This window comes from Pangasianodon hypophthalmus, chromosome 11 (genome assembly GCF_027358585.1).
Source record: "Pangasianodon hypophthalmus isolate fPanHyp1 chromosome 11, fPanHyp1.pri, whole genome shotgun sequence".
Classification (NCBI taxonomy): Eukaryota; Metazoa; Chordata; class Actinopteri; order Siluriformes; family Pangasiidae; genus Pangasianodon; species Pangasianodon hypophthalmus.
This window is the reverse complement of record NC_069720.1, coordinates 818,096-825,595: the sequence shown is the minus strand read 5'-3', so window position 1 is coordinate 825,595 and position 7,500 is coordinate 818,096. Positions and strand designations below refer to the sequence as shown.

General features: G+C 41.3%; 1 protein-coding gene across 1 annotated transcript in view; it reads right to left on the bottom strand.

The window, feature by feature from the left end:
* The window catches only part of ccdc102a (coiled-coil domain containing 102A), a 52,456-nt gene that overhangs the window by 8,067 nt on the left and 36,889 nt on the right, over window positions 1-7,500 (bottom strand). The gene's annotated exons all lie outside the window — the stretch shown is intronic.

Here is a 7,500-nt window from a genome sequence, read left to right as displayed (position 1 = left end):
CGCTGCGAGTTTGCCGATCTACACGTGCACTTTTCCGTTCCCGCCGTTATTCCCGGGAGATTCAGGACGCTGGGTATCGAGCGTACTCCGTTATTAGTTTTATTACTACTTTTCCACACGACTTTAATTAGTATTCAATCACTTCTCTCCTTCAAAAACACGCCTCGAACCGGAAAGGGTCGCGGAAGCGTCTGTTACGCCGAGCATCTGTTAGCACCCACAATTCCTTGCGAGTTTACATGCAACACATTTCCGATTAAATCAGGAATATTCCAGGGACGGGAATGGGAATCTGAGAAATCAGAATATTGTCTTAATCTGAATCGGATTGCAATCAGATTGCGGTGTTTACATTCACGACTCTATAAACTGCTCACACAATCAACCGAGTTTAATCAGATTTAGGGACCATGTTAAAGTCAGCATTACTAAATTAGACTAAAAATAAAAATAAATATATAAATAAAATTACAAAATGACATGCAGGTCTTCCACAGACTGCAAATAATCGTTGTTTAAGGTTTCGGCGTTTAATCGCGTCCCGCTGAGCCGATAGATGCGTTATTAATGAGAATAAAACACACCGTGCTGATGTTACACACACACACAGCTGGATCACTTCTGGGAGGAAAAACTGAATAACACACGGCGTTAAAAAAAAAAAAAAGAACACAACGTTCCTCACTGAGAAGCTTCCAGAAACTCACGACTTTAATGTTTCCTGTTTTAATAAAGTCACTGAGACACAAACTTCCTGCTCTGATAATAATTCTTCTTCTTCACACGGATTATTCCAACATCATCACTGACTGAAATCAGACAGGAAGGAAACATGGGGAGATTCATTTAAAAAATATTTTAATATCTCTTCATGCCAAAAAAGGAAGTAAAACTGTGAGATTGTGCAGATGTGTGTGTGTGTGTGTGTGTGTGTGTGTGTGTGTGTGTGCGTGCAGCGAGTCGTGGAGGAAAAAAACAAAACAAAAACCCACATCATCAGTGAACATCAGTTATGAATAAATGATGTTGTGAGCCGTTGTGGTTACGCCTCCATCCGCTCTGCACCAACCGACAAAACAGCAAACAGTCTGACTCACACACACACACTCAATGACTCACCACACACACACACACACACACACACACACACACACACACACACACGTTCTGCAGGTTTCACCATGTCAGCAAGCATCATTTTTAAAAAATAATCACAACAACAAAATGCTGCGAGACTCCTGGACTCAATCAAAATCTCTTTACATGGCGACAAAATTCAAGAAAATGAAAAACACTAAAAAAAAAAATAAAAAATTCTACATTAGAAAAGATACTGAAAAAAAATACCATGTTAAAAAAAATTCAGAAAAATACTGCACACTTAAAAACTAAAACAAAAAATACTCTACATTAAAACAAACACTGAAATACTTCACGTTAAAATACTTTTACATTTTAAAACAAAAAAACTACTACATTCAAAAATACTAAACAAAAAACTGAAAAAATCCTGAACTACTACTAAACTCTCTACATTTTAAAATACAGAAAATACATTCTGCATAAAAAAAAGTGAAAAAAATTCCACAAAAAAAATAAATAAATAAAATACTGTGACAGAAAGCAAGGACGCCGCATCAGCGCATCTTTCAAACGAAAGAATTGACTAAACATCACCAATGTGAGATGAGGAAAAGGGGCGTGGCTTATGATGAGGGGTGGGGCTTAACTGGGGCTGGGGCAGTTAATATCAGAGTTCAAAACTGTCAAAAAAAAAAAAAAAAAAACATTCCAGATTCATGTCAAATGTAGAGCTCGTAAAGGTTGCCAGAGATGATATGGACATTTACGTATTTATTTTTTTGGTACTTTGTTTCACCCAATTAATTAATTAATCAATCAATCAATCAATCAATCAATTAATCTTGTCATGAGTGATAACTGTGATGGATAGAGGATTAACACCATGCAGGAAACACACACCGATTTCACAGGTTCATGTTAAAAGAATTAAATTTTACAATAATAATAACAATAATAATAATAATATATTATGTGGCTTCTTGATAGGTTTCAACACACACACACACACACACACACACACACACACACACACACACACACACACACACACCCCATGATGGCCTTCATCAGATGATGAAAGAAGAGAGATGAAAGAGAGGGAAAAAAGCAAAATGAAGCTCAGTAACACATCAATAATTTAAGAAAATAATTAAAGCAGCAATTTTTATCATGATGTCCTGCATCAGCATAACAGCCAGCTGGGGAGAGATAATGATGTGTGTGTGTGTGTGTGTGTGTGTGTGTGTGTGTCCCAGGCTGCAGTGTGTTATTGATTTTTAGGTCACAAGCAAAGACGACGTGTTTCAGTTGTGTTTTACTGAAGGAAAAAAAAAAAAAAAAAAAAAAAAGGTCACAGGAGCAAAAAACACACACACACTCTGTATTCTGCGCTAACACGGTCACTGCGTGTGTGTGTGTGTGTGTGTGTGTGTGTGTGTGTGTGTGTGTGAGAGAGTGTGTGTGTATGTGTGTGTGCGTGTGTGTGTGTAAATGGTGTTTTGCAGAATCAGACTGAGTGATTAACTCTAATCCCACAGGGAGACGGCAAAACAGTCTGATCGGAGCTCGTCTGGGACAAAACAGGTTCTTTACATTAAATCCGTTAATTAACAGTCTGGCACAGTGTGTGTGTGTGTGTGTGTGTGTGTGTGTGTGTGTGTGTGTGTGTGTGTGTGTGTGAGCGAGTGAGTGAGATGAAGTACCACGTTTAACAAATACAGTTTGTTTAGAAAGAGGAAAATAGTTATTCAGTGAAATAAAAACAGGAATGATGTGATGGGGAAAAAGAAAAAAAAAAAAAAAGACCAATTCGATCAAAAATATCAGGAAAATACAGAGAGCTAAACATAAGAGTGAAATTTAAAAAAGAGGGGAAAAAAAAACAACAAAAAAAAAGAGGTTTGAAACTAAATCCAAATGTCAAATGTGAACATCAAAGTTTAATCAAGCGCAAAGCAGCGTTTTCTACTTAAAAAGAGGTTTAAATATTAATTCTGGGATTAAACCTGGGTGTTGTGTGTGTGTGTGTGTGAGACAGTGTGTGTGTGTGTGTGTGTGTGCGAGACAGTGTGTGAGACAGTGTGTGTGTGTGTGTGTGTGTGTGTGTGTGTGTGTGTGTGTGTGCGAGACAGTGTGTGAGACAGTGTGTGAGACAGTGTGTGTGTGTGTGTGTGTGTGTGTGTGTGTGTGTGTGTGACAGTGTGTGTGTGTGTGTGTGTGTGTTCAGTAAAGTGCACAGTGAGTGATGATGAATAAAACATGCTCCAGTCTGATGAATGATCCATGATGAAGGAGGAATGAGGGATTAGTCATGAAGCAGGAACGGAAACGCCGTCAGTGCGGGGTGAACGTCGTATACACGGTGCTGCTGACGTAAATGTACAGAAATACAAATGTGCAGTGTTTACAAGATCCTACACACACACACACACACACACACACACACACACACACACACACACACACACAGAGTGAAAGCCTGACACACAAACTCTCGCTTCATTAGATGTGCAAGTCAACGACACTATCTGTATCCGTATCTGTATCTGTATCTGTATCCGTCTTGAACGTGGGCGTGGCCTAAACCAGAATGTGTTTTTTATTATTATTATTGTTATTATTATTAAATATGAACCCAACCACTATGTCCCATGAAAACACACAGATAGAAATGTTAGCTCGGTCACTTTGGTGTGTGAATTGTTTTTTTTTTATTATTATTTTGTTATATTATTATTTTTTGCAGCTTCATGTAATATTTTCTAATGAATTTGCTTGGTCCTATTTCCTAAAATATAAAAATAAAAATATAAACCAGGAGCCTAACTCGCACTACTGGAACCCTGACCAGGCGGTTACTAAAGATGCTGTAAATGGAGCTCTCTTTTTTCGTGCTCACGCTTGCATTAAACTAGAAATGCTGTTTCGTAAAAAAAGAATTAAATAAATAAAAAGTGACTTTATTGCGTCCCGTGGAATCCATCTTCTCAACCAGGTGCCCTGTGAACCTTTCTGTTAAACGTTCTCTGCCTCCTACGAGTGTGTGCCTCCTATTCGTATCTGTATTTAATTGAGATTTTAATTTAATTAAAATTAAAATTGTCTGTATCTGCTCGTGACTCAGAATCTCCAAAAACCCAAAGAAAACATCCATTTATCTCTGAATTCCTAACTCAGAAATGCAGGACTCTGAGGAAAATATACACGTCGCTCAACACAGGTAGCTCATTGCTAATAAAAGATTAACACGGAGGCGTCCATGTTGTTTTTCCTCCCTACTTTGTAGCTTGAATGCACAGAGGCTGAAAAATGACGTCATGCTGAGCTCCGAGTTCCTGCTTCTGAGTTATGTTAAGTGCAGTTTGCTCCACTAGGGGGCGAGTGAGAGCTGAAATAATCCTCGCCAACACCGCAACGCTTCCTTTAGCCCTATTCGGAAGATTTACGGTTTATTACGTAAAGATTTACGGTAAATCCTACGTCCATCATTTTCAGCCATATTGGCGTTTTTCACCGTCCACCTCTGCGAACATCGAGCACCAACTCTGAGGTCATCTCGTAATTTCAGTCCCGTCCAGATCGACACCCGATTCTGACTTTATTAACGATATTAGGACATGAGGGCGTGGCCAGATTTGCATATTCATAGATCTCAGTATTTTTAATGAAGGTAAAACCTATTTCAAGTAGTTTCATGTATATTAAAATGCATTTATTGCTTCAGTGAGATTGTGTGTCTACACATTTCAATATTTTCTTTTTAATGGTTCTCTCTCTCTCTCACACACACACACACACACCTCACCTGCTGTAATTGCACCTGTAACAGCAGGTGTAGGGTCTGATCTTAACTCGAGCAGCTGCGAGTTTTTCGTTCTTGAAAATGACAGCGAGCAACCTTTAACCCTGAGCTCAGAAACCCGACTCTCTCTCTCTCTCTCTCTCTCTCTCTCTCTCTCTCTCTCTCTCTCTCTCTCTCTCTCTCTCTCTCTCTCTCTCTCTCTCTCTCTCTCTCTCTCTCTCTCTCTCTCTCTCTCTCTCTCTCTCTCTCTCTCTCTCTGCACCATGATGTTCCAACCACCTTTTATTTTCCTTCGTCCTGCTCACCTTTCTTTTTTTTCCCCCCCCCATTATTACCTCAAATCAATTTCCCCGGAGTGGACCTCTGTCCTGCACGATGGTGCTGTTCATCTCTCTCCTTATTTTCAGCTCCTCAGCACATTTCACTCACATCCTCATTGTTCACACTTTATACGTTCACCTTCACTTCACCTCTGCCTTCCTTCCTCCTCCTCCTCCTCCTCCTCCTCCGCACTCCTCAGTGGACTCGGAGGATGGACTGCGCATATTTTTTTATTCTTATTTTTTGCTGACAGTATACAACACTCAAAAATAAACAAAATAAGACCCGAGTCGAGTCACATGGTAAATCAGGGTTATATGATTTATCAAAATGAAACGTCTTTAAATTCAACTCTATTTGGATAAAAGTCTTAAATGTGCACTTACTATTATGACATTTTCTCCAGGAAGTCAAATCAATCAACACTATAAAAAGAATAACGACCACATATTTTCTGTCACACACACACACACACACACACACACACACACACACACACACACACACACGCGAGGCTATAGATCAGCAGTAATGGCATGTCATGAGCGCAGGAGAAACTCGGCACTTGGCTCCGGTGGCTCATAAATAAAGAGCAGCAGCAGGTGATAATGGACTCGTTTAGAGCAGACGCCACAATGGAACCTGCGCTAATGGGAGCTCTTTAGACAGGTCAGGGATCAGGCGAAGGCGAAGGGACAATCGTTTATATTTATTCGACGCGGCCGCGGTGACTAATGTGGATTAAACTCCGGCAGTCGCGCGCTCCGGCTGAATCAGAAGCGAGGAAAAAAATCCACCCTGAACCATTTACATAATAATCTCTATAATTAAAACGCGATCTTTCATGGACACGTTGGTGTGCTTTTACTTTGCTGAATGGTTTCCTACATTACCCACAATGCCGTGCTGATAGCGGTGCAGTAGGATTTCACCCTCGCTTCATCTCTACCTAAAGACAGCGATGCAGCGGCGCTTTAGTGCTTCAGTCTGTCCAGCTTTCTCACCTGCTCACCTGTACGTTCTGCTCACACAGATCAGCTTCCAAAGCTTCAGCTCCATCACCACAAACGCCACCATCATCGCCACTGAACCGCCACCGTCATCGCCACAAACATCAACGCCACAATAACGCCACATACACCACCGTCAATGCCGCTGCTGCAAACGCCACCATTAACGCCACTGCCACAGTCAACGCTGTTATCCACGTTAGCGTACAGCTGCATTGCATTCTGGGATTTTTATGTCGAGCGTTTGCTCCAACGTCTCCACTACTTCTACACTGAATTTCTCGTTAATATGACGCTGAACATCACCAGAAAATTAGAGTTATTGATCATGAAAAGACTCAAAATGTTCATCAGTGTGTGTGTGTGTGTGTGTGTGTGTGTGTGTGCGGGTGGGGGGGCAGACAGACAGGCAGAGAGAGAGAGAGAGAGAGAGAGAGAGAGAGAGAGAGACACAGATACAGACAGACAAATAGACAGAGGCAGGCAGAGAGAGGCAGAGAGAGAGAGACAGAGAGAGAGAGAGAGAGGGAGGCAGACAGAGGCAGAGAGAGAGAGAGAGAGAGAGAGAGAGAGAGAGAGAGAGAGACAGACAGAGAGAGAGAGAGGCAGACAGAGAGGCAGACAGAGAGAGAGAGACACAGAGAGAGAGAGAGAGAGAGAGAGAGAGAGAGAGAGAGAGTGTGAGAGAGTGAGAGAGAGAGAGAGAGAGAGAACTCAGAAACTAAAACATCAGGCCAAAAAATCTGAGCCTCACTGGAGGAGCAGCCGAGAATCTCAGAAGCAAAACAATCCATTTCACACCGGCTTTATTCCAGACGGAGCGAGTGCACGCTACAGGAGCTCATTTACACACACACACACACACACACACACACACACACACACACACACACACACACACACACCTCTGAGATCTGAGACTAAACTGTGTGTGTGTGTCTCTCACACATGGCCTGTCAATAGCACTATTGCTTTCATCAGAATGAGACACACTGCAGGCGACTCTGAACAGATGAGCACAGATACGACCTCATTAATCACTCTGATTGTCTCCGCCCCTCCCGGAGGAAAGAAGGGGCGGGGGCAACATCTGTGTGGATGAGCTGGCATCTGGACAGATGTTGGAAGGATGCTGATGCACTATGAAAAATTCAGCTGCAAGCAGATGCACCTGATACACAACTGCAAAAGTTAGTGCACCCCACAGAATCAGTGAAAAATGTACAAATTTAAACACAACAAATAAATAAACAAAAATAGTTAAACAACTATGTATAAAAAAGG